The sequence below is a fragment of the Mytilus edulis genome, chromosome 3, assembly GCF_963676685.1.
Source record: "Mytilus edulis chromosome 3, xbMytEdul2.2, whole genome shotgun sequence".
NCBI classification, from domain to species: Eukaryota; Metazoa; Mollusca; class Bivalvia; order Mytilida; family Mytilidae; genus Mytilus; species Mytilus edulis.
The window spans coordinates 14,193,009-14,200,899 of NC_092346.1; the positions used below are offsets into that span (position 1 = coordinate 14,193,009).

Sequence of the window (7,891 nt, forward strand, 5' to 3'; positions counted from 1 at the left end):
TAATAAGTTTATATGCTTATAAATATATTTGGTGTATTGACTGTCTCCTGATTAGTTAAAAATTTTTAGTTTTATTTTCAATTTTTTTTGTTTACAAATTTTATGAAGTCAACATGTGCATGATGTGTGTACTTTGTTATTATTTATATAAATAAAATAAAAAAATTCTTTGAGCCTTATTTTTGATAGAAATTTATTTATAATGAATGGCAATAACTTATTTTGATTTTATTGAACCATAAAATTAATTTTCAACTATTTACGTATACATTTTACATAATCCTCTTCGCAGATTATCTAATGTGAAGATTCAAAAAGTTATCTCCCTTTGACCAAGCGATTATAAATAATGTAAAATCTTACAGGAAAAATCTTGACAGCAAATACAAGACACTGAAATGAGCCACACTCAAATTATTATTCAGCATTTAATTAATTAGAAAAGGCAACAGAAAGTTTAAGTAAAAAGAAATATGTGTAGCTTAACCAAACACATTAACATAATCTGATGTCACCGATATGCTGCACTTGTAAATAATTTTAATAAAAAATGCAAATGTTGAAATAAAAGAGCAGTAATTCATTTTTTTACTTTAAAAAATAATCAAATTCAATAAACCAAACCACTTCATTTTAAGGGTTCCCCCCTTAAGCTGAAAACTGTCAACTATAATTCAAAAGTAAACATGAAGGTATTTTTGTTCTTGCAAATTCCAAAAGTGTACCTTTGAATTGGTCCTTATTAAGATTTAAAGAAATTTTCATTGATATCTCTCAATTTTGTGTCATATGTCCTTAAGTAAAAATCCATGCAAGTTCTGTACATTTCTTGTGACAAGGCCTCTCTGATTTACTTGGACCTCAGCTCTTTGCCTTGTGCATTCAGCTGTCTCTGGTATTTACAGTCTAGTAAATGACTTTAGTTTATCCATGTAAGATTTAAAATCTTGTGACAGTCAAATCCCAGTTGTGATCAGGCGAGTTTATCTACAGAATCACTGTCCCAACTTGACATTAAATCAATTTGCATGGCCTTTCTAAGTTTGTCCTTTTCTGACACTGGCAGTTTCTTGGTTTAAAGGGCCTTACCTCTATTTTGTAGCTTCTGTAATAAAGTAATAAAAAAAAATGTTTAATTTTATTAAATTGACAAGTGATATATATGTGACAAAAGCAATAATTTTCTGCATGCAATTATTCTATCTTAATGCAGTTGTAATCAAAATCATATATTTAAAAGATATTCTAATGAGTGACCCAAAAATATCTCGTGGAATAACTCTATAAAAAGAATAGCTAGAAGTTGTGATAAATTTTCTATTTTCAATGGACCATGAAATTGGGGTCAAACCATTAATTTATCCTTAGAAAGATCATAACATAAGGCACATGTATATTTATTTTTAAGTTGATTGGTCGTTAACATCATTTACAACTATCCTGACCAAAAACTTTTACCAAAACTTGAACCTAAAGCAGAACAGATGAAAGAATAAACAAACAAAAGCATGGATCATTAAACATAAACCCCTTCTACTATTGTAGGCTGGCATAACAATTTATTACAACTATTACACATTGTGATTTATTTATCAACATCAAAAAAATTATTGATTTGTATCAGTTTAGTTTTTCAATTATATTTTAAAACTAACTCCTTCTATCATTGTTTGGTCTTATTCACGGTGTAGAATATATACAACTTTTATAATTTGATGTGTGATCCCCTCAGGGGTTCAGGCTTATATTTTGGCAAGTGTTTGATGTGTCTATGGGCACTATGGAGGTCTAAAATTAGGTAGCACCCCATTTTTTCCCTAGGGAGATTGATATTGGAATAGCTCATTATTGAGTTTGTTGTCTTTATCAATTTCAATATAAATCACAATATCAGGTACAGCAATTTTTTTTTCTTTTGACATATAAGAAGTATTTGTAAATAGTATTAAAATACAATCAGCTGTATACAATATAGCCAAAACAAAAATCTGAGACTGGATTACTGCCCTTTTATCTATTTATTATTTGATCTATAAAATAATATTTAATCAATAGAAATGTGAAAATTTCAAACAAGATTTAAGTCAGTTATTGTTTGATTTGGCTAATTCTACTAAATACACAATTATTTTGATTTTTGTTGTTGTTTTTTTTTTCCTGCAATTATTTTGTAACACTCTAATAAAAATGAGTATGAATTCAATCCTCCATGATTCTATTCATGCTATTTGTTAGATGTCTCTACTCTCATTGGCAACAACACTTCATCTCCTTATAAATTAATTTTTGCAGGCCTCAACTAACAGTATTTTCCATAAAATATATAAAACAATAAAAAGCTAGTACAATCATGACAATGAGTACTATTAATTTATCCCAAGACTTGGTCTGGTCATGTCAAATTAATGTAATCATCAAATAGCTTACTTCAAAATAGAACCAGCTGCTGTTTTACATGTCCAGACTAGATTGTTTATGCCTATAAGCATCACAAACAGCTGCTTACTGCAAAATAAAACATAAAAAGTTCCTAAAATAAATGTGTATTGCCAGGAGATAATTAGTTGAATTTAAACATTCATATTATATTTGTTAAACTTGGTCTAAGGAAAGGGTGTACAGGATTTCCAATACTCAATATATATATATATATGTCTAGCGGGACGGCTGCAGTGCAGGCGATTTGGTGTCACGATATCACAGTAGCATGGGTTCGAATACCCGCGAGGGAAGAACCAAAAATTTGTGAAAGCAAATTTACATGTACAGATCTAACATTGTTAGGTTGATATTTAGACGAGTTGTATATATATATATACATGTATATAGCCCAGGTGGTCGTGTGGTCTAGCGGGACGGCTGCAGTGCAGGCGATTGGGTGTCACGATATCACAGTAGCATGGGTTCGAATCCCGGCGAGGGAAGAACCAAAAATTTGCGAAAGCAAATTTACAGATCTAACATTGTTGGGTTGATGTTTAGACTAGTTGTATATATATATTTTACAATGTTTGGCTATTTGAAACATTATGATCACATGCATATATATGTATGTATATATTCTGACAGACATTTCAACATACATGTAATATACATAAGGTATATTTATAGATTTTAACAAGGCTAAGTAAGTATATAAGCTGATAATACTAAAAAGGCATATATGTACATGTAACTCTATCTTTTATCAAAGACAATGGCACGTCTCTATTTGAATTACATGACTTACAATGTACATTTATATCTTTTGAAAGATTTTTAAAATCATAAATTCAGAAAATGTAGACAAAATATATATATACAATATACAATGATATATACCTTTATATGTGAAGGAACATGGATGGCTGTTGTATTCCCTTATCTTTGAGCATCTGTTTCTGCTTGAAATCGATTCTCTGTAACAATTGGTGCAATTCTTCAATTTTTTCACTGTCATCAAGATTTCTGTTTGGGAATCCATCATCTTCTTTATTAGCTAAGTAAAATAAAAACTTTTTGAGAAAATGTAAATATTCAACATGATGTTCATACAAAATGATATTAAGTTTAAATTCTTTTCTTTTAAACTTGAGTCGCTGAACTGTAGTAACATGTATATGTTACAGTAAATAGGTGAAATTAGGAATTACATATAATTACTAAACACTTCAGTAAATACCTGTAATTACTAGCCAATTTAGTAATTACATGTATTTACTAGTTGTTTCAGTTATTACTGGTAATCACTGATTTTTTTTGTCATTTTTACAGCTATTTACTAACTTGATGTTTTTGTTTTAAAATTAAAAACATAATTCAAGATATCAAATAAGAAAGTAAAGGGGTAGGGATTTTAACGGCGCTAACTTAAGGATGTAGGAATATAATGCACATCCAAAGTGCATACTCTTTAGTGTTTGTGAATTGAAACTGGAAAATGGTTGTTTTATAGGTTTTGAAACTCCGTAAATATATGTATGCAAGACAATGATATCTATCCAAAATCAAACTAAAATCTCCATCATGCACTGTGGCTCAAAACTTAAAAAAAAACTTTCTCCAAATATCCTGGATTTCTACCAAACTTCATGAACTTGGACAGAAGCTAAATATTTATGATCATAAAATAATATCCAAAAGTAAAGTTTGAAAAAAAATCCTTTTTTTCGTATATTACTTATAAATGGACTAGTTTTGTCCCAGTTAACATTACATACACTCTGTAGTTAAAGTTTTTAAAACATTAGATTTTATAAACCATCCTGGATTTTTACCCAATTTTGACTGAAGCTTCTTACAGTACTAGTCAACAGATAGTATCTAGAGGAAAATTTTAATATTTTTTCCTCATTTTTGTTGAGCCTGCGATTAACAGCAAAAGTAACCGAGACTACATGTATTTGTTCTGCAAAAACCCTTACAATTTTAATAGCTTAATACATCGATAACCCATCTCCAGCTAGGGGTTGATTTGAAGGTCACATGAATACGTATTCAATGAGGTCCAAATATTCACTTGCAAGTGCACAACTCATCAACCTTGTTTCTCAGCTAATTTAACAAAATAAAACCAGAATGGCTGCTAACAGTGAATTATAATTTTACAATATCATTTTTATAAATGATTTAACAACAAAAAAAAGATATTTTTTTTATATATCTCGAAGCTAATGCACATAACAGTTCATTCCAGTTCTTAACCTACATAACGTTATCTTATCTTTATAAGGTAATAAGTCTAAATATTCTTCATATTCAAAGAGTTCTTTAAAAAGTTAAGACATAATGCTTTGGGAGAATTTTCCATTTCTGATTTCCATGTCTGCTGAAGTTGGTCAAAAATTATCTGTATTATAATGCTCAACTTAAACCATTTGGGATTAAAACTAAAGTTACTCTGATTTAACCAAATATTTGAAAGTCCATATTTATTCAAGATATTTTTTATAAAATTTTAAGTGTACTAACTGATCTTCTAGTTAGTATTACACAGCTAAAACAATGTTGTATTATGGTCAGGTGATCAAAAGTTATGGTTGTGTTAGCAGTCAGTAAATAGGTGTAAATATTCATTTTAAATTTAGTAATTACTGGTAATAACTGGGCCGTTTAAGGAATTACTTGTATTAACTAAGTGCATGAAGTGCATCGGGAATTACCTGTAATTCCTAAATTTTAGTAATTACATGTAATTCCTAATTTCACCTATTTACTGTAACATATATAAACAGCATGTAAAGGTTTGAAATGTTTCCAAAAAAATACTCAATAATCATAATATAAATGAAGGAAGTATGGTAACCTACATGTATGTATCATTTGTTTGGCTATAGTAATTGGATCAATATCAGTTGGTCTTTAGCGGATAGCATTTATTTTGGAAACATACCACATTGTTTACTTTAATCTAATTAATCTTCATATACAACATGTACAATGTACATATACATGTATCTTAGTTTTCTCGTTTGAATTGTTTTACATTGTCATATCGGGGCCTTTGTGGTATGGGCTATGCTCATTTTGAAGGCTGTACAGTGACCTATAGTTGTTAATGTCTGTGTCATTTTGGTCTCTTGTGGACAGCTGTCTCATTGGCAATCATACCACATCTTCTTTTAATATATCATTAAGCATTTGAATCACAGGCACTTGTTTCTATCCATTGGAAGACCCACTATCAACGTATATTTTCGAGAAGGTACCCAAGTAATTTTTTCACCTCTCCGCTTAAAACCATTATTTCTGGTAAATATATACGTTAATAGTGGGTCTTCAAATGGATAGAAACAAGTGCCTGTGATTTGAATTTATACCAATATCAAGGGTACAACTGATATGTCACCTGGGTAAGTAAGGTACATGTACCTATAGAACAAGTCAATTATCCAATAATCTTAAAAACTATAGCACAGTTTGTTATTATTCCGTGACAATAAACAATAATTTGGTTTGCACGACACTTTGACCATGTCCCCTCCTTTTTAAATAAGGTTTTGGGAATAAAATATATTGGGCATGCATATCAGATTAATCATAAAAAGTAAATTGATTGTGTAAGGTTATGTAATATATAATGATCTATATTAAAGTAATGCGGTTACCAAATCGAAAATCATGTTGAATTTGAAGTGTGTTCTTCTTTTGGGATTTGAAAATCCCGCAACATGACGACTTAAACATTGCTATAATAGAAAACACTCGAGACAACCGAAAGGTGCACGGTCGCACTAAATACCAATAATATGTTATTAAGCCAAATAAAATAATGTATCCTAATTGATAGATTGATATGATGCGTATATAATATAATTGTTTAAAAGATGTGAATAACAGAATAAATGACAGACACATGATCTCCAGAAACTAACTAGTAAAGATAATAAAGTATTTTCCTGGTCTACTTTTTGGTCTTAACTTACACTGTTATTATAACAACATTACAAAAAAAAAAACGCGGGACATGACCAGATAATAAATAATTTTTTATAATTTTTCATACGTACAAATCAAGTTGATCGAGTTACCTGGACTCATAATATTCACATATTAGAATAACCCTTAATATATATTTCTCAAATTATTGCTTTAATAGTAAGCATAGGTACTTGGGTACAGGACATTTTTTTTACCCTACCCTTTTTTTCCAAAATCTGTTATATTTTCGTTTTCTCACTTTCGTATTATTTATTTTTTTCGCGTCTGTCTGTACGTGTCATTAGAACATAAATACACTACAAATTACTTGGTTTTGCTATTTACTATCAATTCCAAGTTTACTATCCACAGCGGTCACGGATATATTACTAAAGAGAGTGAATTTTAAAATAGAAAACGAAAAAATAACGGATATTGGAAAAAAGGGGGAGGGTAAAAAAAAAATGGTGACATCCCATTAGTCTGACAACCATTATTCGGACAGCCCAATACTCCGACAACATGTACTATTCTGACAGCCCATTATTACGACAACCCATTACTCCGACAGCCCATTATTCCGACAATATGCGTTTTTCTGAGTGTATGGATAAATTTTCTCTAAAAAAAAAAAACCAACTCCGCTCTCTGATATTTGTGGTTGTCCGTTTTGATTCCAATTATTTTTTGCATGCGGACATTAATTTTTGGGAGACCGATTTTGTATCCTAAGATTATTCTAAATTCTAGAAAGATATGCCTCTTTTTTAATGATTGGTGGAGATGCAGGACTGCATGATGATTTACAACAAAACTTATTACGAAAAACAAATATGACGGACATGAACATTTCGGCAATTTCTATCTAAATATGCATAAGGAAAAGTGATATCGTGTCAGTGACTGTATATGTCATAGAAATATACAGTCAACGCATTTTGACTGCTCAAGTAGAACGAGTGCAGCATAAAAGACAATAACAAACTAGTAGAATAATACAATGTGTGACATTCTTGTCCTTGTGTCTTTGTCAAATTGTTTAATTGTAAAAACTTAGTAATATGTGTTTTGTGGGAAACTTATTTTTCATTTAAAAATTGGTTTCAAGAAGAAACATATTTAGATATCATTGATTTTAAGAAAGGTAATTTATATGTTAATTCAGAACTTTAAAACGTTAGACAATTATGATTAATTTCGAAGTGAACACAAGAAAACTTTACTATTATGGAGAAAAAAATGAGGATCATATCGTTAGTTCTTTTGAATAATGTAGTACATGTCTGGATACTGACTGTTAATTGATATTAATACGTATTTTTTTTTATATTTTGTCTTAGCTCCGATTGTGACTGAGGCTTATAGTGCTATAAATATAATTATATCATATTAGTATTGTAATGTCTTAATGTTGACACAATCATTAGACTGGCCGCCGCTTCGAAAAAGTGGGGGTATACTGTTTTATCTCTGTCTGTCCGTCCGTCCAACC

At 29.9% G+C, this 7,891-nt stretch overlaps 1 long non-coding RNA gene across 1 annotated transcript; it reads right to left on the reverse strand.

Annotated features, from left to right (window-relative positions):
* Window positions 1-290: 290 nt before the first annotated feature.
* On the reverse strand, window positions 291-6,339 carry LOC139515849 (uncharacterized). The gene is made up of 4 exons (XR_011662855.1): window positions 6,087-6,339; window positions 3,322-3,478; window positions 2,428-2,505; window positions 291-1,105 (listed from the first exon to the last, which is right to left on the reverse strand). It is a non-coding gene; the product is annotated as an uncharacterized lncRNA (long non-coding RNA).
* Window positions 6,340-7,891: the final 1,552 nt, after the last annotated feature.